Here is a 22,380-nt window from a genome sequence, read left to right as displayed (position 1 = left end):
TTGCTTTGTCGCCCAGGTTGGAGTGCAACTGTGCGATCTCAGCTCACTGCAACCTTGACTTCCCGGGGTTCAAGCGATCCTTGTGCCTCAGCCTCCCGAGTAGCTGGAATTACAGGCATGTACTACCATGCCTGGTTAACCTATTTTTGTAGTTTGTTTTTTAGTAGAGATGGGATTTCCCCATGTTGCCCAGTCTGGCAAGATTTTAGAAGTTAATGGGGGTTTTTGTGTTTTCTTTAATGGTGTTAGAAAAACACTCCTTTTGGCCGGGCGCGGTGGCTCAAGCCTGTAATCCCAGCACTTTGGGAGGCCGAGACGGGCGGATCACGAGGTCAGGAGATCGAGACCATCCTGGCTAACACGGTGAAACCCCGTCTCTACTAAAAATGCAAAAAACTAGCCGGACGAGGTGGCCGGCGCCTGTAGTCCCAGCTACTCGGGAGGCTGAGGCAGGAGAATGGCGTAAACCCGGGAGGCGGAGCTTGCAGTGAGCTGAGATCCGGCCACTGCACTCCAGCCGGGGCGACAGAGCCAGACTCCGTCCCAAAAAAAAAAAAAAGAAAAACACTCCTTTTTATTGTTTTTCATTGTGAATGTGAAGGATTCTAACCATGTTTCAGGTTGAAGAAGCTTCTTCACTTAGCTCAGAAACCTGTTTATCATTTAATTTATTCTTTCTTTTTTGAAACAGAGTCTCACTCTGTTGTCCAGTCTGGAGTGCAGTGGCGCGATCTCAGCTCATTGCAACCTCCGACTCCCAGGTTCACACGATTCTCCTGCCTCAGCCTCCCCAGTAGCTGGGACTACAGGTGCCCACCACCACGCCCTGCTAATTTTTTGTATTTTTAGTAGAGACAGGGTTTCACCATGTTAGCCAGGATTGTCTCAATCTCCTGACCTCGTGATCACCCACCTTGGTCTCCCAAAGTGTTGGGATTACAGGCGTGAGCCACTGCACCCAGCCATTTAATTTATTCTTTTGTGAGGATATGTGGCGAACTAGCCAAGGCCGGGCACAGTGGCTCAGTCCTGTAATCCCAACACTTTGGGAGGCCAAGACGGGCAAATCACGTCAGCTCAGGAGTTCGAAACCAGCCTGGCCAACATAGCAAAACCCTGTCTCTACTAAATATACAAAAATTAGCCAGGTGTGGTGGCCCATGCCTATGTTCCCAGCTACTTGGGAGGCTGAGGCACAAGAATCCCTCGAGCCTGGGAGGTAGAAGCTGCAGTGAGCCAAGATCGTGCCACTTCACTGCAGCCTGGTGACAGAGCAAGACTCTGGGGAAAAAAAGAGAAGAAGAAAAAGAAAAAAGAAAAGAAAAGGAAGGAAGGAAGGAATAGAGGAAAAGAACTCACCTTCAAAGGAAAATTGGAAACATGGCTCAGTAAATTACAGACACCATTATAAACTCAAGGCCACTAACGAATATAGCTTAAATCAGAATGAAAGGTAATAGGTAGTGTTGATACCTGACTTGTAGAGGAGGAAGAAAAAAGTAGGGGCAAAGAGAAAATATATTATTGAAAACTTAAAATGCTGAGGATGGCAGAGGGTTATAAAGTAAACCAATATGTTTTCATGATGACACATAGCCTTTAAAAATGGGTGAATCTAAAACATATTTATGATGCCCATTGTTTTATCTAGCAGAAATTTTCAAAAGCAAAACCAGGAAATGATGAAGGCTATTGACACATCGAGAAAATATTTTGAGCAGTTTGTGGGTCTCCATTGTAAAGCTACAGTTGAATCATTTTTACAAGTGGGTATGAATAATTACAATTTTATATTTTGTCCTGTGGTAATTAAAAAGCAAATAGAGCCAAATTATCATTAAGTGTAACTAACAGAAAAGTAATATTGATAGATTTACATGTTTAAAAATATAAGCCAACCCATGCATTCAGCATTTTATCCTCAAACAAGGTGTTCCAGCTTTAGTTGACACTCAGATAAAAAGCAAACTAGCGACTGGGCATGGTGGCTCACACCTGTAATTTCAGCACTTTGGGAGGCTGAGGCAGGAGGATTACTTGAGCCCAGGAGTTCAGAACCAACCTGGGTAAGATATTAAGACCTTGTCTCTATTTTTAAAAAAATAAAAATAGAAAATAAATTTTAAAAAGCAAACTAGAATATATCTAGTAGGTGCTAGCAGAAGGGGAAAAATTATCTAACCAGAGGTTTGTGTAAAGACGAAGGGAAAGTTAATAAGTATCTTGAAACTGTAAGTGTCGTATAAAAGAAGGCTTATAGACCATTGGTAAATAGATGTAAAACTCAAGGAAACTTTTAAATGTGCCCAAAGTTCTTAAGTATATTTTAAGATGGTACAAACTACAGATGAAGTAATAGTTAACCAAAAATACTAGCATGCACAATTGCTTAATTAGTCTATTTGTGGAATGGTTTCATCATTCATTCAACTACCATAAGTTTAATGCAGACTGTTAGGTGCTAGGGCTACAAAGATGGATAAGATACTCCTATAGTCTAGTAGAACAGAAAGACACAAAAGTAATCTTGGTTCTCATGAAACCTAAAAATATTCATAAATGTAGAAAATAAATTTAGGCCGTGCGCGGTGGCTCATGCCAGTAATCCCAGCACTTTGGGGGGACCGAGCGAGGCAGGTGGATCACCTGCGGTCAGGAGTTCGAGACCAGCCTGGCCAACATGGTGAAACCCCATCTCTACTAAAAATACAAAAATTAGCTGGGTGCAGTGGCAAGCGCAAGTAATCCCAGCTGTTTGGGAGGCTGAGCTGAGAGAATTGCTTGAACCCAGGAGGCAGAGGTTGCAGTGAGCCGAGATTGCGCCATTGCACTCCAGCCTGGGCGACAAGAGTGAGACTCTGTCTCAAAAAAAAAAGAAAGAAAAAAAAAAGAAAAAGAAAATGAATTTAAATACAGCCTTTTTTCTCAGCATAAAATAATTTCTAAATGTAAGCCTTGTGTGAACAAAGACATTCACTTATAACCCAATATAATCAAATCTAAACTAAGAACAAATCTCATTTAAACATTGTTATTTCTTTGCAATAATTATTGCATACCAAAAAAGAGCCCACTATGAGTTAATGTTACTTAAATAGAACATTGCTCAGCCTACAAATGAAGGTCAGCAGACACCAGTGTCTTGGAATAAAATAGCCCTTTGGCAAGAAAATGAGCCACACCCCATTTAGTTTTTACAAAAATAAAATTCTTTCCAGCTTTACTAAATTGTAGATGTTGCGCACAGCAAGTACTTCTGCAGTAGTTGGTTCTGCAGCTGTGGAAATATTCATGTATGCAGAAGTCCCCAAAAACATCTATTCACCATTACTTGCACATGCAGCTCTTATACTTTCTGTAGTACAGTATTCTGTTAAGTTTTATTTGACTCGTGGATAATAGCAAGCAACTACAGGTATAGCCGATACCTTAATTTCCTGCCTTGAACTTCTGGCCACAGACTTTTTTTTGTTTGTTTTTTGAGATGGAGTCTCGCTCTGTTGCCCAAACTGGAGTGCAGTGACATGATTTCGGCTCACTGCAACCTCGGTGTCCCAGGTTCAAGCAATTCTCCCACCTCAGCCTCTTAAGTAGCTGGGATCACAGGTGCATACCACCATGCTTAGCTAATTTTTGTATTTTTTAGTAGAGGTGGGTTTTCGCCGTGTTGACCAGGTTGGTCTCGAACTCCTGGCCTCAAGCAATCCGCCCACCTTGACCTCACAAAGTGCTGGTATTAGAGGCATGAGCCACCTTGCCTGGCCCATTGTCACAGAATTTAAATTGAGCAGGAATACGTAGGATTTCAAATCTGAGAGCTGTTTCATTTGGTGGAAGAGGATCAAAGCAATGTGCTATGACTGCTGTATATGGTTTTCTTCAAGAGCAGCAATAAATTTCTGCCATGTACCATGGGAAAGAGCTGTACTTTTAGGGAGAAAGGAAATAAGCCCTGAGAAAAAACCCCATTCTCCTAGTTCCTTTCACAGTTCACCTGGCACACAACGGGTCTTGATATTTATATTTGAAAGAGTGAAACATGCATGGCCATAAATGCTCCTTGCTGATAACGATTGAATTGGGAAAACCTAATCAGGAAATCAGTGATTTATGAATTACATTGCATAAAATACATAATGATGTGAGCCTATAAGAGGACTAAACAAATGGCTTTCTTAGGTTTAGGGTTTTTTTTCTTTAGGTTTTAGCTATTTTCAGTGAATGATTATGAGTGAATGTTATCGATAGAGTTTTCATTGTGAGAACTGCTAAACTGTAGAGTCAAAGAGGAAATTGGGACCTATTAATATTTTGACTTTTATGCCTGCTTTATTGAGATATAATGTCATACCATCTATTTTTATAGATTTTAGTATATTCACAGATACATGCAACCATCACTAATTTTCAAACATTTTCATCACCTCAGAAAGAAACCCCATACACTTCAGCTAACACCTTCCACAGCACTCTACTCCTGCAACCCTAAGCAACCACTAAACTATTTCCTGTCTCCATTGAGTTCCCTGTTCTGGATATTACATATAAATGGAGTCATATAATAGGTGGTATTTTGTGACTAATTTCTTTCACTTAGCATAAGATTTTCAAGGTTCACACACCTTGTAGCAAGTATCAGTACTCTATTCCTTTTTACGGCTGGATAATATTTCATTGTATACCATATTTTGTTTATCCATTTGTCCATCGATGGGCATTTGGGGTTGTTTCTATATTATGGCTATCATAAATAATGGGACATGCAAACATTAAGTGTCTACCCATGAGTCAGCTAATGAGTTAGAGGTGGTGCTGACAAGATAACATTTCATTTATTACTACTGTGCTCTTAATATAAATCCTTGCTTTGATTGAGCAGTACTGATTTTTCCATCGAAGTTTAGCTAATTTTTTCTTGTTTCCTGATGCTTATTGGCTTATCATCAACTTGTTCTCAATAACATTTTCCTTAGGAGTATTTATACTGGAATAATAGAAAGCCTGTAAATGCTATATAATCATCTTTTCTAAAACTTACTGTATAATAGACATTTAACAAAAAACAATAGACATTTTTGTTTAATCACATTTTTTGAACACTAAGGAGCAAAGGCAAACAGTATTAAGGAGTGCAGAAGTAGATGATAAATGCTTTGAAATGCAATGGTTTCAATCAACCCAAAAGCATTATTGAGCACAGCTAATATATTTACTTTTAAATTTACTATTCAAGTATGAGATATGTCCACATAGAACACAATTCAAAACTCATAAAGGGCCATAATGATAAGTAAATTAGCCTCTAACACTTGATATTTTTTAGAAGACATTAGTGTTTTACGTTTAGGGATTTTGACAGTAAGTTTGAGGGAGTCTTTATCTTTCAACCTTTTGGGGTGAATATGAGAATGAAGGAATGTAAAAAGATGATTAAAAGAATCACCAGGCCAGAAATGATGGCTCATGCCTATAATCCCGGCACTTTGGGAGGCCGAGGCAGGAGAATCGCTTGAGCTCAGGAGTTTGACACTAGCCTGGGCAACACAGCGAGACCTCATCTCTACTAAAAATAAAACAAAATTAGCCAGGCATGGTGGCATGCGCCTATAGTCACAGCTACTCGGAATGCTGAGGTGGGAGGGTTGCTTGATCCCGTGATCATGCCACTGTACTTCAGCGTGGGTGAGAGAGACCCTGTCTCAAAAAAATGAATAAAATAATTGCCTGCAATTTCAGATTATTCTTTTAAGCACCCTTGACCCCAGATTCACCAAGTCAAAACAGCTAATGACTCATAGAACTTTACTCCATCATTATTTTCTGGATTCAACCCACAGAGAAATTTTTGGATCCAGTCTCCTTACTCTTATGGGCAGGCAGAACCTTGCAGATCCTTTAGGAAAGGCTAGGCTTCGCTGAGAAAGGTGGGCTGGAGTTCAGTCAAAAAAAAAAAGGTGCAACTTTCTGGAGTCCCATTTAGAACTTCTTACATATTTAGTAGGCCTTTGCTAATTATTAACAATGTGCCTGGCACACTAACATAAATAAAACAGTGTGCCATCGTTTGAAGAGCTGAGTCTAATCCACCTACTGATTTTTGCAAAGGAGGCAACTGAAGTCGGATTTTGGCTTGCCTTACCTTAGAGTGGTCCAGGACAATGGTGGAGGATCAGGTCACCATCACTGGAGACCCAGATTGTAGTAATGGAACTGATCCATCATTCTTCTCACTATATATTTAAACTTCACGTCCAGGGTCAACTTTGTTTAGTAGCAGTGCCTCTTCCCTGAATCAGTTTGTATCTACACTTAATTTCTTTCAGAGATTAACAAAATGACAAATGCTATCTCAATAAAGTTACCATGAACTCTCTGAAACCCATATCACCTATAACTAAAGCAACTTGCTTTGAGTCTGACAAGCTCTTCCTTAGCTAGTGGAAATGCATTAGCAATAGCTTTACAGTGGTAAGCTAATTTTCTAGGTCATCTTCAACCCAAAGTAGTCATATGCTGACAAAATTCCAGTCCTAAACACTGATTGTAAAGAGTTTCCTATATTGTATGTAATATATACAAAAGTTTTTGAAAATTCTAATTCCAGTATATTGAATATACACTGTAGGGTTTATCACTCCTGATTATTTTTTTAATTGAGACAGAATCTCGCTCTGTTGCCCAGGCTGGAGAGTAGTTCCATGATCTTGGCTCACTGCAACCTCTGCCTCCCGGGCTCAAGCAGTTCTTGTGCCTCAGCCCCCCGAGTAGCTGGGATTACAGGTGTGTGCCACCACGTCTGGATAATTTTTGTATTTTTTGTACAGATGGGGTTTTGACATGTTGGCCAGGCTGGTCTCGAACTCCTGACCTAAAGTGAACCTCCCGCCTCGGCCTCTAAAAGTGCTGGGATTGCAGGAGTAAACCACCATGCCCGGCCCACTCCTGATTTCTTCTAAACTGGATTTTATCATTCTCAGAGTCAGTCTTTCCTCTCTGTATTATTCCTTGCCTAGAAAAAAATGTCCGTTTCATTAATCTATTCATTCACTTATTCAGGTACTTACACTTATTCAGGTACTTACTGAGCAGCTTTTATATGTCAGATAATATTCTAGGCACTGGGGATTATAGCTGTCAATGAAACAGAAAAAAATCACCATCCGTATGAAGCTTACATCCTACTAGGGGAGAGACAGAAAATAAAAAATGATTTTATATATTAGATGCTAATGTGTTATGGAGAAAAAGTAAGACTAATGGAATAGGAAGTGGGAAGAAGGATATTGCCATTTCAAAATATGTGGTCACAGAAGGCATTACTGAGAGGGAGATATTTCAGGTAAGATATGAAGGAAATCAAGGAGTATCCGTGTGAATATTTGGGAGAAGTGTCACTTGAACAAGTAAAAAATATTTCTAATAAAAGATACCTAAATCATCACACATTGATGTGTTTTAGCCCTGAAATTTTCCTTTATGACAGCTCCTTTTTATTTTGGTATTGAACAGAAAAAAATAACTTTCACTCAGATCAAACACTTTAGTGGAGTCATGCACTGACTATATATGCTAAGAATATTGTGTCAGAAGTTATGTCAAAAAAGTTTTGAAAAGATAAGGCCGGGCGCGGTAGTTCACACCTGTAATCCCAGCACTTTGGGAGGCTGAGGCGGGCGGATCATGAGATCAGGAAATCGAGACCATCCTGGCTAACATGGTGAAACCCCGTCTCTACTAAAAATACAAAAAATTAGCCGGGCTTGGTGGCAGGCACCTGTAGTCCCAGCTACTTGGGAGGCTGAGGCAGGAGAATGGCATGAATCTGGGAGGCAGAGCTTGCAGAGAGCAGAGATCGTGCCACTGCACCAAAAAAAAAAAAAAAAAAAAAAAAAAAAAAAAAAAAAAAAAAAAAAAAAAAAGATAAAGCGGGAATAATGTTTAAAGCAGGATATAGAATTAATACAAGTAAATGTTCTTTATTTTCCCTATTAATTTAATTATACTATATTCTGTGTTTAATTCTGAATTAGATTTTTTAATTAAACTTTTTATTTTGAGATAATTGTAGATTCACACCTACTTGTAAGAAATGGCACATAGAGATCCTGTGTGCCTTTACCCAGTTTGTTCCAGTGGTAAACTCTTAAAAAAACGTAGTACAATAGCAAAACCACAGTGTCGACACTGATACACACAAGATGCAGATGAGTTTCATTACCAGTAGAATCCCTTTTATTGCCCTTTGATAACAACACATACCTCCTTCCTCCCCTGACCTCCATTTTTGACCCCAGGAAACCACTAATCTGTTCTCCATGTCTATAATTTTGTCATTTAAAAATACTATATAAATGGAGTGATATATAATATGTAGCGTTTGGGGATTAACTTTTTTTCTCTGAGCATAATTTTCTAGAGATTCAACCTAAGTTGATGTTGTGTATGTCAATACCTCGTTCCTTTTCATTGTTGAATAGTACTCCATGGTGTGTATGTACCAAAGTTTATTTAACCATTCACCTATTGAAGGATATCTGGGCCATTTCCAGTTTTGTAGTTATCGCAAGTATTTGTATACAGGTGTTAGTGTGAACTTCAGCTTTCATTTCTCTGGGATTAATGCCAGAAGAGTGCAATTGCTGAGTTGTATGAGAGTTGCATGTTTAGTTTTATAAGAAATTGCCAAAGTGTTTGCCCAGAGTGACTGTACCATTTTGTGCTTCCCCAGCAATGTATGAGTGATCCAGTTTTTCCACATCCTTGTCAGCCTTTGGTGGTGTCACTATTTTTTATTTTAGCCATTCTGAGTGATAGCTCATTATAGTTTCATTTTCAGTTTCATAATAGCTAATGATGTTTAACATTTTTATGCACTTATTTGCCATCTGTTTACCCTCTTCAGTGAAATGTCTGTTCCTGTCTTTCACCTATTTTCTTTCATTTTTTGAGACAGGGTCTTGCTCTGTTGCCCAGGCTGGAGTGCAGTGGCACAATCACGGCTCACTGCAGCGTCAACATCCTAGACTCTACTCACCTTATTTTTCAGCAGTTTTAGATGTTCTAAGGCTTGTTCCTTTCTATGTTAATTTTTAGAAGAAGCTTGTCTATAACTACAAAAACTGTTCTAGGATTTTGAGAGGAATTGAATTAATGAATTAGACTTTTGAAATTGCATATGTAATGTTAATAAAGTTAAAAATGGTAATTCTGTTAAGGAAAACAATTTAGTTCCTTACAAAGTCTAACGCTAGTTCTTATTTTCTGAAGAAATGTGTATTTTTATGATTTTGAAATTATTGAATGAATATTAATTAGCAGTTTCTTTTTTTAGTTTTTAAATTTTTTGTGTGGAGATAGGGTCCCACTAAGTTGCCCAGGCTGGACTCAAACTCCTGATCTCAAGCAATCCTCCTGCCTCAGCCTCCCAAAGTCCTAGTATTGTAGGTGTGAACCACCATGCCCAGCCAGCAGTTTCCTTTCAGTCATAACATGAATGACTTTTTTAATGGACAAAATTGAAGTTTTTCAAAGTAATGACACATTTTGATTTAGGTATGCAACTGTCAAGTTCTAAATCACTAATATGTTTTTGAATTTAAAAATTTTTGAAGGTTTACTTCTGGAATTTTTAAGACCAGTCATTAGATTTATAAGGCTGTTAATAAGATTCCTAAACCTATTGTTTTGCCTTAAGGAAAGTATGGTTTACCTTTTCTATTATCCCAAACAAATTCATCTCCCCATAGAGCAAAATGGAATATGCTACTAAATAGTTGAAATTTAGGGTAATGGAGTTTGGGATATAATTCATGAATAGTAAGTCAAAAGTTTTTAAATGAAAACATTTGTGTATTCTCATGCTTTGGTCTTTGATTCTGCAAAATAAAATCTTAAATTACAAAAAGCATCTGATAAACTTCTTAATTTAAAAGAACACTCAGAAATTTACTTTCAGGTATTTAAAAAAAGAGGGAGGCTATCAAACTGATTAGGACTGAAGAAGAACTGAAGAGAAAATGTCACTTTGTTGGTTTTGGGTGAGGGAAAATTGAATGAGATCATGCTTTCTTTCTGTCTTGCTTTCTGAAGATAAAGCTTTTCCACTTTTCTGTCTGCTTACTGATTCAGGGTGGTAGGCGCAAAACAAAACGTTCCAGTTATATTTTCCATCCTATTTATATTTAAATTGGCTCTTTATTGTTTAATAAAGTGTATAACTGTTGGTCTATAACATTATGAATGTGGGATTGAGTGTTTAGACTTAGCAGGAAATCGAAAATCAGAGTCCAAATGTACTACCCTAAGTACAGTAGCAGAATTCCTTTTTTTTTTTTTTTTTTTTTTTTTTTTTTGAGACAGAGTCTCAATGTGTGGCCCAGGCTGGAGTGCAGTGGCGCGATTTCGGCTCACTGCAAGCTCCGCCTCCCGGGTTCACGCCATTCTCCTGCCTCAGCCTCCTGAGTAGCTGGGACTACAGGCACCCGCCACCACGCCCAACCAATTTTTTTTTTTTTTTTTTTTTTTTTTTTTTGTATTTTTAGTAGAGACAGGGTTTCACCGTGTTAGCCAGGATGATCTCGATCTCCTGACCTTGTGATCCACCCGCCTCGGCCTCCCAAAGTGCTGGGATTACAGGCGTGAACCACTGCGCCCGGCCAGAACTACTTCTATAATGAAAAATTCCCTAAGTTATAGCATCTGGCTCATAGCATTATCATTACAGTGAAGTTTACCATCACTCATATTAGTGATGTGTTACTTCCCATTTACTCCTAACCCTGCTTAGGTAATGCAAAACTATAATTTAGAAAGTGTGATTTAAAGAAGATGCAATATAATCGTACTCATTGTAAACACATATCCAAATTTGTTTCTTCACATCTAATTTATCTGTATTTTAAAATTTATTTTGTCTAGTGAAAGACTTTTAAAAACTCATTCTCTCCAGCAGTGAATTCTCAGCTAGTGAGCCAGGACAGTCTGCCTCATCAAAATAACTCTGCTAATTGCTTTAGCCAATTTCTGAGGTAATAAGCTGGGAGAGGGAAGAGGTTGGTTACTCATGCATAGGTGACTTTTTGCTAACAGTATGATTTTTAGGAAGTGAAGACCACAAAAGCTTTTGACTTGTGGCAGAATTCATTATGATGAGACTTTAGCTGTACCAGGTAACAGATTGCCAAATAAAACACCAAACAAGCAAGATTGGTCAGTTACAATCCAGTCTGTAGTAATCTGAGCCAGCATAGTGTTGTGTTTATGGATTCGATTTCCTCCTCAAAGTCATACAATTGAGGCATCTCAGTAGAAATAAAATAAACAAAGTTTGTAGTGAAGCTCCCATACATTGGAATGGTAAGGGCATATAGCTATTAATACTTTATGAGACCATGGTATTTTTGCAGCCAATCTTAAGGATAAATCTACATTGTGTTCAGGATTCTGTATTGGGCCAGACTTAACAATGACCATTATGTGTAGAAAATAGCAACCATTGTTGCTGAATTAAACTCTCTCTGGAGATTTAAACATTTTTTTTGAAAATTAAGCTAATGGGCCAAGCGCAGTGGCTCACGCCTGAATCCCAACACTTTAGGAGGCCGACGCGGGCAGATCACTTGAGGGCAGGAGTTTGAGATCAGCCTGTCCAACATGGCGAAAGCCAGTCTCTACTAAAAACACAAAAAGATTAGCCGAGTGTGGTGGTATGCACCTGTGGTCCCAGGTATTCAGGAGCCGAGGTGATAGGATCACCTGAGCCTGGGGGAGGTTGAGGCTGCAGTAAGCTGTGATTGCACCACGGCACTCAGCCTGGGTGACAGAGGAGACTCTGTCGAAAGAAAGAAAAGGAAGGAAGGAAGGAAGGAAAGAAGGAAGGAAGGAAGGAAGGAAGGAAGGAAGGAAGGAAGGAAGGAAGGAAGGAAGGAAGGAAGGAAGGAAGGAAGGGAGGGAAAGAAAGAAAGAAAGAAAGAAAGAAAGAAAGAAAGAAAGAAAGAAAGAAAGAAAGAAAGAAAGAAAGAAAGAAAGAAAGAAAGAAAGAAAGGAAAGAAAGAAAGGAAAGAAAGGAAGGAAGGAAGGAAGGAAGGAAGGAAGGAAGGAAGGAAGGAAGGAAGGAAAGAAAGAAAGAAAGAAAGAAAGAAAGAAAGAAAGAAAGAAAGAAAGAAAGAAAGAAAGAAAGAAAGAAAGAAAGAAAGAAAGAAAGAAAGAAAGAAAGAAAGAAAGAAAGAAAGAAAGAAAACAAAGGCGAATAAAACCTTGATGGCAACATAGCCAAAGAAATTAATCAGAGAATAGTGGTGGTCAGAAACAGAAAGTATAGTGGAATAGATGAATTACACCTGGCAAAGGAACTCTAACCTATATTATGTAAAGCTCAGGACAGTCTACTTGTCTGAAAAAGAAATACCAAAAGTATACACATGCAAAAATTTGGATTTTTCAACTGAACTATTTGTGAAAGTTTCCCTCCCACCCCAAATTCAAAAGAAGTATAAAGCAGGCCATTCATGGCAAACTCCCAATGAAATGGAATTAATTTGTATTGTGTTTTGAAAGTACATATATATGTGCTTGCAGGAATTACATGGAAGAATTATACTGACATAGAGTGGCTCTCAAAGTGAACAATGGAATCTTAAGGTCGTTTTATTAAACAGCAAGTCAACAATTTTTCTCCATGAATGTGACTCCACAATAACAGTGGAAGTCAGAAAATATTTCACACACAAATATATCAGAAATTCTTCATGGATGTATTTAACACTTTGAAGTGATGGCAACATCTGGTAACAAGTAGAAGCCAGCATCTTAAAAGCTATGGCTTCATGTTACTACTTCATCTGAATTAATCATTTAAAGGGGATTTTATATGTCTTCCTAAAAACTGACAAGGTTAATCTTTAGACTAGGGCAGGCTGGCAGGAAATGCTAAAGCGGTTCTTTCTTTTGAAGGTTTTGTTATTCCTTGTGAGGTCAAAAAGTAGTTGTTTAAAGTTTGGAAAGTTAAAGCAGTGATGTTTTGACTCTTGACAGTGAGATATTTTTCTTTCTTTTTGGGGGAGGGTGTGTGTGGCAAGTTTGAGGAAAAACTTGATACATTGAGAGTTCTTTATACTTTCCACTCCACTTCGTTTCTCTCAAATGAATTTATTTTCTAAAGGTGCAGAATTTAGAAATTCATTTCAATTGCCAAATCTGAGCATGGATTTGGTGCTGTTAGAAAATGTAACCCACCATGTGTTTGGCCAGATTAGCTTTCAGGAATGATCGTATCTTATACAGTTAGCCAATGAAACAAGAGTAGATACCTTTTATCCTTATTTATCTGCTTTGCATTAAAAAGACAAATGCTGAAAGTTTATTCTTGACTATGAAATAAACCACTATAATATATGACACTGAGTTAATTCCTTTAGGATGCAATGTCTTCCACGTACATCCATTTAATAAATATTTGTTGAGTGCCTACTGTATGCCAGGCACTGTTCTATAAGCTGAAAATAGATTGCTGGACAAAACAGACAAAAAATCACTGCCCTCGTAGAGCTTATTACAGATTAAAATGGTAGAGCAATTTAAAATTATTTAATGCTATCATTAAATATCATTCAACTTTTAAAGATCTTCACTGAATGAGTTTTGAGAACTTTTGCACATACTATCTACAGCTTGAATACGAAAAAAAATGACATTTTGTTTGGAATCTAGGTCAAGAAGCTAGAAGCTGACAAGTAAAGTAAATATTTTATTCTGCAATGATCATTTTCAGTTTTCATTTATCAGTGTTATACTTAGGCCTCTTGAGGAATGTTACTAGTTTAACTTGTGGATTTCTTCTTGAGGGTGGGCTTAATTTGCATTGGGGGAGGTGGTGAAAGGACCTAATAGCCCTGGAAATTAATGTAAAATCATGGCATTTGTAAAACTATCTTCTGTCATTTGAAAAATTATAGAATACTTAAATGTATTTAATGCTCCTTGTGGAAAATGAATATTGCTCAGTTATTTTTGCCTATGTGAATAGTACAAGAGCTGACTCAAAGGAGATGACATGATGGTTCCTGTCCTGAAGTGAAATAAGATGATGGGTTGTGGTGGAAAAATGATGTCGTCATGCCCATATTTGCTCACATCTCTTGTTCATTTCCTTATATAGAGGGAAACTAGGGAAAGTCTCATTTCTTATTTTTTGTTTCCTTTTTTTATTTTCTTTCATACACCATTTCCCTTTCTTTTTTTCTTAAAATTGCATTATAGTGACTTCCAGTTCAATTGGCTCAAGTTGTACTTTGTAATAACATAAATACCCCTTAGAAAGGTCATAGTGGAAGCATTATACCCATTTTAGGGAATTGATTATATATATAGACACAGCCACTCTGAGTCCCTTGAGGATATGTAAAGCATGTTGCAGAAATCCTCATCTTTCCTGATGCCAACTAGTATAGTGCCTTTTACAGAATAGATGCTTAATCAGCGTTTATTGAATAAATATGAGCCAGGAAATTTAATTTTGCTCTCCAAAATCCCAAGTCCTTTATATAAGCAGGAAGAAATTAAAAAAAAATTTTTTTTGTTTGTTGGTTGGTTTGTTTGTTTTTTGAGATGGAGTGTTGCACTGTGGCCTGGGCTGGAGTGTGATGGCGCAATCTCAGCTCACTGCAAGCTCCACCTCCCAGGTTCAAGAGATTCTCCTGCCTCAGCTGCCCGAGTAGCTGGGATTACAGGCGCCTGCCACCACGCCCAGCTAATTTTTTTTTTTGTATTTTTGGTAGAGACGGAGTTTCACCTTGTTGGCCAGGCTGGTCTCGAACTCTTGACCTCACGATTTGCCCTCCTCAGCCACCCAAAGTGCTGGGATTACAGGCGTGAGCCACCGCACCCGGCCAAGAAAAATCTAATTTGCTGTGTATGAGTAGGATGTTAACTCATTTTGTAACATATATTTCCTTTCTTAATCTTTTAAAAAATTTATTAAAGTTTTCTAAACAGGCCGGGCGCTGTGGCTCACGCCTGTAATGCCAGCACTTTGGGAGGCCGAGGCGTTCGAGACTAGCCTGGCCAACATAGTGAAACCCCGTCTCTACTAAAAATACAAAAAAAAAAAAGAAAAAAAAAAAGAGTTAGCCAGGTGTGGTGGCAGGCACCTGTAATCCCAGCTACTTGGGAGGCTGAGGCAGGAGAATTGCTTGAACCCGGGAATGGGAGGTTGCAGTGGGCCAAGATTGCACCACTGCACTCCAGCCTGGGGGACAGAGTGAGACTCCATCTCCAAAAAAAAAAAAAAAGTTTCTAAACAATACTGTACATGTTATGTCATGATTGTCATGATAAGGTCATGCCTTTTAGACATGAACCTGATTGAGTAAAATGTGCTTTGAAGTAGATAAGCTGTAGATTTTTGTCTCACCTGAATTGATATTAAAGAGGTGTTTTTTCTTTTAACAGTTCAAAAGTACAGAACTCAGGTTAAAACCTAGATATGTAATTTTGTTAATTTTATTTTCAGTTTGAAAATTCTTGTTAAAACCTGCATACTTTATAGGTTTGCTGTCTCTAAAATTAGATGGCTCCTTCATAAATATTACTGAATAAAGCATCAGTTTTCAAAAAGTGTGGCGCATGGGCCCATGGGAGTTAAAATTACTTTCATGATAAAACTAAATTGTTATTTGCTTTTTCACTGTGTTAACATTTGCACTGATGATGCAAAAGCAGTAGTGGGTAAAGCTGTTGAATCAAGATAGTGGCCCCACACTGTAGTAATAGCCATTGTGTTCCTCAGCACCATACCATCACCTTTAGAAAAAAATCTTATACGTTTCATTTACAAATGTACTTGATGAAGCAGGAAAAAATAATTTTATTAAATCTCAATTCTCAGGTATGCATCTTTTTTAATACTGTGTGTGATGAGATGAGACGTACCCATAAAGAATTTCTGCTGCATATGGATATATGATGATTGTCTTGAGGGAAAGTACTTGTGCAGCTGTTTGAGTTGTGAGCTAAACTAGCTGCCTTTTAAGAAATAGAAAACCAGGCTGGGTGCGGTGGCTCACACCTGTAATCCTAGCCTTTTGGGAGGCCGAGGCGGGCGGATCAGAGGTCAGGAGATCGAGACCATCCTGGCTAACACGGTGAAACCCCGTCTCCACTAAAAATACAAAAAATTAGCCCAGCGTGGTGGCAGGCGCCTGTAGTCCCAGCTACCCAGGAGGCTGAGGCAGGAGAATGGCGTAAACCCGGGAGGCGGAGCTTGCAGTGAGCCGAGAGCGCACCACTGCACTCTAGCCTGGGCGACAGAGCAGGACTCCGTCTCAAAAAAAAAAAAAAAAAAAAAAAGACAACCATTTTTACTTTGAAAGTTTAAATTAACTGATTATTCAGACCCAAGTATCTAACAGATACTTTATTTTTTTAAAAAATGAACCAAGTGTGCCTATCACTGCAAGGGAAACAACTGAGAGTATTTGTTGCCAATGCTAAAATTAGAACTTTCAAGCAAAATTCAAAATTTTGAGAACTTGCATTAGTCACCATTTTATCCGATCAATACTTAGGCTTTTCTAATGAAATCGACAGTATAATTAATGAAAATGATTTGTTAGTTTGTATAATGAAGTGTGTCAGCAATTGGAAGACCCGCATAACTTAATGAAACAATATTTTTCCAAATGACTAATGCATGATGTTACAAAATCAAGCATGGGTAAAAGGCCCATTCTAAGTGCAAGACAGACCAATAGATTTTGAAAAAATCATTGATATTGTATCAGACTCTACATTGCAACCAACCTTTGAGAAACTACCACTTCTTGAGTTTTGGTGTAGTATTGAAGAATATCTGTAAGTATCTAGAAAGCCTCTTAAAATATTTCTTTTTTTTTTACAACAGTTTATCTGTAGGAGGCCAGATGTTCTTCATACACTGGAACCAAAACTGGCATTGCAAAAGATTGAATGCAGAAGCAGATATGAAAACCCAGCTTTCTTGTACTAGGTTAAATATTAAAGCGATTTGTAGCAATGTAAACAATGCCACTCTTCTCACTACACTTTTTTTGAAAATACAGTTATTTTTCATTAAAAAGCTTATGTTAACATGTAGTGGGCTTATTCTTATTTTTAAACAAATAAATATCTTAAAAGTTTCGTAGTTGCAATTTTTGATGTGACAGATACACTGATAGATCTAACCCATGCGTCACCAAGCTCTTTGGGATCCTCAGATCCTGAGGCCAAAAACTTTAGGAACTGCTGAGTTGGGTTTTTGGTTGTTGTTGTTTACCCCCTTATCCCTTTGCCCCACCCCTCCACTTTTCTCCTATTCTCCTCTCCTTTCTTTTCTTTCTTAAGTGAGAGAGAGACCCTCAGGATAGAAAATTGTAGGGCATGTGAGTTATTCCTTTGTATGTTTTTATTAGCTATGAACTGAACATGTATGACGTTTAAATTCATTCCTTTCCCCATGTGTAGTTCGATGTATTTTGAGCTTTTCTTTATTTATTTTAAAATTTTGATTACTTAGTTACACAAATAAAGAGCTAGTAAATACTATCAGGGAGACAGCCCTTGGAATATTGAATTTTATATTTTCTTTTGCGACAGTCTTGCTCTGTCGCCCAGGCTGGAGTGCAATGGCAAGATCACAGCTCACCTGCTGGGCTCAAGCTATCCTCCTACCTCAGCCTGCCAAGAAGCTGGGACTACAGGTGACAGCCACCAAGCCCAGCTAATTTTTTTGTATTATTTTTGTAAAGACAGGGTTTTGCCATGTTGCCCAGGCTGCTCTCGAACTCCTGGGCTAAAGTGATCCACTCACCTCTGCCTCCCAAGGTGCTGGGATTACAAGCACAAGCCACCACGCCTGGCCAGAATATTGAAATTAAGATATATTCTAACTTATTTTTCCCAAAATATGAAAAAAAAGTTACATAAATGACTTGATTATTAAAACTGACACATCCATGCAACAAGTTTATATACCTAATGCTGTGCCTGGTATGAATTTCCTAAACTTTCCAATATTGTCCCAAAATTACAGTAGTAGTTTCTTGAATGTAAACTTGTTGCCTGTTTTATATGTTAGATCCCTTTGCTTCTATGCTTCACTCACTATGTTTGTTTGTTCGCTTTGTTTTTGTAAGTCATGAAGATGGAAAAAAAACTTTCATGAAAGGAAAATAGATGAGTGTTGTTGAGGTGTGTCATTAAGCACAGGGGCAGAGGCCTCCAATGTACGTGTCACACACGGAAAGTATACCTAGTACTGGGTGTGGTGGAGAGCAGGACGTCTGCATGAAAGTTTTAAGAGACTTTAAAAATACTATACCTGGCTGTTGTGTTACAGCTACATATTCCACTGATACTTATGTGAAACTCCTATAACTTTTTGGGGTGTGCCTCTTTTCTCCACCCTGGGGTGGGAGTGTGTCCACAAGTCCATGTGTGAGAACTCTTAACTTTCTGTTTGTTTTTTGAAATAAAGCCTCATTCTGTGGCCCAGGCTGGAGTGCAGTGGTGCAATCTCTGCTCACTGCAATCTCTGCCTCTGGGGTTCAAGCTGTTCTCCTGCCTCAGCCTCCCCAGTAGCCGGGACTACAAGCACACAACACCACATCTGGCTTTTTTGTATTTTTGGTAGAGACGGTTTCACCATGTTGGCCAGGCTGGTCTCAAACTCCTGACCTCAGGTGATCTGCCCATCTCAGCCTCCCAAAGTGCTGGGATTACAGGCCTCAGCCACCGTGCCCGGCCCGGCCTGAACTCTTAATGCCCAGCCTGAACTCTTAACTTTATGGTTTCTGTTTGTAACATCTAGAGAGAATGAGAGTGAGAATTTGGTTTCCATCGGCTTTCCTTAGCATTCATTTTGATGAATTTGGGATGCAATTTAAAAGCTGTTTTCATTCTGCGGCCTGTTGATGGAAATGTAGAATTTATTACAGACCCCTTGCCACCATCTTGCATTCCCAAACCAGTATTCATTACCCATAGTAAAAATTGAAATCCTGTTCACATACGTGCACATACACAGACACGCTCCCCACCGCCCCCTTCATGCACACACCCACACACACCTCAGATGGTGAGTGAGATAGAAGTTTACAAAATGGGTCACATGCTAAAACTTGTTAAATTAGTGATGTGGTAGACCTGTCTTTTAGCCTGGGTGCGATTGTTCACACCTGTAATCCCAGCACTTTGGGAGGCCAAGATGGGTGGCCAGGATGGTCTCAAACTCCTGACCTCCTCACCTGAGGTCAGGAGTTCTGGACCAGCGTGGCCAACATGGTGAAACCCGTCTCTACTAAAAATGCAAAAATTAGCTGGGCATGGTGGCAGGTGCCTGTAATCCCAGGTACTCGGGAGACTGAGACAGGAGAATAGCTAGAACCCAGGAGGCGGCGGTTGCAGTGAGCTGAGATCGTACCACTGCACTCCAACCCAGGTGACAGAGCGAGACTCCATCTCAAAAAAGAAAAGAAAAGAAAAGAAACAAAAAACTGGCCGGGCAATCCCAGCACTTTGGGAGACTGAGGCGGGCACATCACGAGGTCAGGAGATCGAGACCATTCTGGTTAACACGGTGAAACCCCGTCTCTACTAAAAATACAAAAAAATTAGCCGGGCGTGGTGGTGGGCACCTGTAGTCCCAGCTACTTGGGAGGCTGAGGCAGGAAAATGACGTGAACCCAGGAGGCGGAGCTTGCAGTGAGCCGCGATCCTGCCACTAAGACTCCGTTTCAAAAAAAAAAAAAAAAAAACCAAAACTGTCTCTATGTCCTACACCTAGCATTTACTAAGTAGAAGATGTGCCCTTTTGAAGGGCATATCGACTCCTAGAACTTTAACTACAATGTTTTGCAGTAGAAATAGATGCTATTATATTAAGGTGAAGTGACTTTAGAATTAGTAACTCGGTGTTGACAGATCACGCTGCTCGAAGATTAGCCTTGGAGTTTGGAAAGCTGGAGAGCATAAATATTCCAGATGACCAGGAAAGGAAAAGTCAGAGAAACAGTTTTTAAGTAGCACTGTTATAATGACCTGTAAAACTTGAAACGAGAGAAAGCTGTTTTCTAAAATGAAGAATTACATATTTAAAACATTAGTTTCCTCAATGATACTGCTACATATCTGAAAAGGGTGGTTACGTAGCATTTGGGACAGACCCATCTCAGTGGTTTGAGGCAACAGGTGTGGCTGAAGAAAAGGTAAGGCTGGGGAAAACCCAACATTTCTGGTCTAAACTGATACTGTCTTCTTACTTGAGGCAGTTGCCTGTGCCCCGGTTTTCTCTGTCTGAAAAATGAATGATAACACATACTCTTCAAAGTAGCTGAAAATGCTTGGTAGTTACCTACTATTCCCTGATAGGACACAGGCAGATAGTTCTATGCTTAGAAATGGAGAATTTGATACTCAGAAAAGTTGAAGAAGCTTCATTCACATAGTGAGTCAGCAACAAGGACAGATGGAAAAACATGTCCTTTGACTCCTGCCATTATATTCCTTCTCTTCTGCATTGTGTTGCCTTTTGATATTTCATGAAGGTTTTGTGATTGGTGAAATAAATTAAAGCACTTCCATGAAGGAGACAAAATGTGACCCAGTGTCTGCTGATGGTGGTTAGTGATGAAGACGGGGGAACACTGTCTGCCTCATAATGGGGACGATCCAGTGAGGGCTCCTTTTCACAGGTGACCACACTGTGAGTCACCTCCTTATGCTGAGAGTTCAGTATGCTATTATAATACTTTATTGTATATTATTTATGAAGGACTAGAGTATCTATTGTCTTTCTTTCATTCTCATGAGGTAGAATAGAGCCGCAGATGGCATTATGCATGCTTTATCCGAGACAGATGATAATAATATCTGCCACTTACTGAGTACCTTGCTGGACTCAAACACTCTTACATATTTATATCTTCCCATTAGGTCATCATGTGAACCTTGTGAAATATGTGGAATAGCTCCATTGTTATAGATATGAACCCAGGGCTCAGAGAAGCTAAGTAATTTGTTCAGGGTCACACAGACTTACAGGTCTGTCAGACTCCTAAGACCCTGATGCTTTCATTGTGCTGCATTTCCTTTCAAATTATTAACTTGCCCTATGTCAGTACAGAAATGGCCTCCTCAGTCTAGCCCAGTGCTCCAACTGATTGTTCTCTCTCATAAAAGGCACTCACAACTAACCAGTTGCTTAATTTAGCAACTCACTGATTAGATTGCTAGACCAGTTAAAGGCAAATTTCAATAATGAGAGCAGTTATCACATATCTAGTACTTACCATGCGCCAGACTCTGATCTAAATTTATGACACATATTAAATCATTTAAGCCTTACAACCATGTATAAAATAGTGAACTGTGATATGATGGAGTTGCTCTTATCTTCATCCCAGGATGAGAAAATAGAGGCAGAAGAGTTTTAAGCAATTTGCATGGTTGATAAAGTGTGGAGCCAGGATTTGAACCCAATCTGGCTCTAGACCTCTTTACTACGGCTCTCAGAAAAGTGTTCAGTTCAGCAAGTGTTGATTTAGTTCCTGTGTGCTATGCCAGCAGAAAATATAGTTCCTGCACAGAAGAGCTTACATTTTTGACATAAATCAAAATGTATATACTTGAAATAAATGCTACACCACCTTAGCATATGAGGTGTAAATGTTGTATATGGATGAAAATGAATAATAGAGACTGTAAGTGAGTGGCCTGAGAGTTAATTTGCCTTTGCAAGTAATGTTCTTGACTATGGACGAGTGACTTGGGCACTGGGGAGAAGCTGTTCCATGTATTCTAAAATAAGCAGGTTACTTGGCTACTGTTCAAACTCTAAATAGGTATATGGGTTGTAGCTATTTGACCTGAACTAACTTTAAATTCCCCTGAGTCCTTGTGTGATTTTGGAAAAAAAAGAAGAAGAAGGAAGAAAACTTTTCTCTTTAAATGCTGCGTTTAAGTTAGAATTTATTAAATTCTCGGCAAAATACTGCCAGGCTGACAGGAAGGGGATTCGTAAGTATTGTATCATTCTTTTGTCAGGGTGTTCTCTTTTTCTAGCAGGAAGTGTTGTGACTTGCTCTCTAAAGTTGCAATTGTAAGAAGAATGTTGGGTTTCCAGATTGCTTTTCTGGGCGTGGGAGAAGGTTCTGTCTATCAGTGCTGCGAGAAAGGAAAGAACCAAGTTTGCTCTCAGCGGGTAACTATTTTAATACTATTTTGACAGGCTCTAACTTTCAGATTACTAAATCTAAATTTAAATACTAAATGAGTAAGCAGAAATTTACTTTAAAAAGCTTGAAATTCCTGTTGTTTGTGTAGTTAAGCATTTGAAGTCACTTTAAAAAATATTATTTACTCAACTAG

The 22,380-nt window shown here is 38.8% G+C and overlaps 1 protein-coding gene across 4 annotated transcripts in view; it reads left to right on the top strand.

Moving 5' to 3' along the window:
* PLS3 (plastin 3) overlaps nucleotides 1-22,380 on the top strand; it is an 87,293-nt gene that overhangs the window by 9,192 nt on the left and 55,721 nt on the right. Inside the window, exon 1 of one of the 4 annotated variants that reach the window (XM_008019541.3) lies at nucleotides 22,112-22,213. The exons of the other annotated variants lie outside the window; for them this stretch is intronic. The gene's annotated coding sequence lies outside the window, so the exon portion shown is untranslated. Of the gene's footprint in view, nucleotides 1-22,111; nucleotides 22,214-22,380 lie in introns of those variants that run through there. 4 annotated transcript variants of the gene reach the window in all.

Source organism: Chlorocebus sabaeus, chromosome X, assembly GCF_047675955.1.
Source record: "Chlorocebus sabaeus isolate Y175 chromosome X, mChlSab1.0.hap1, whole genome shotgun sequence".
In the NCBI taxonomy this organism is placed as follows: domain Eukaryota; kingdom Metazoa; phylum Chordata; class Mammalia; order Primates; family Cercopithecidae; genus Chlorocebus; species Chlorocebus sabaeus.
The sequence above is the reverse complement of the archived record's forward strand: the minus strand, read 5'-3'. Positions and strand labels throughout refer to the sequence as shown.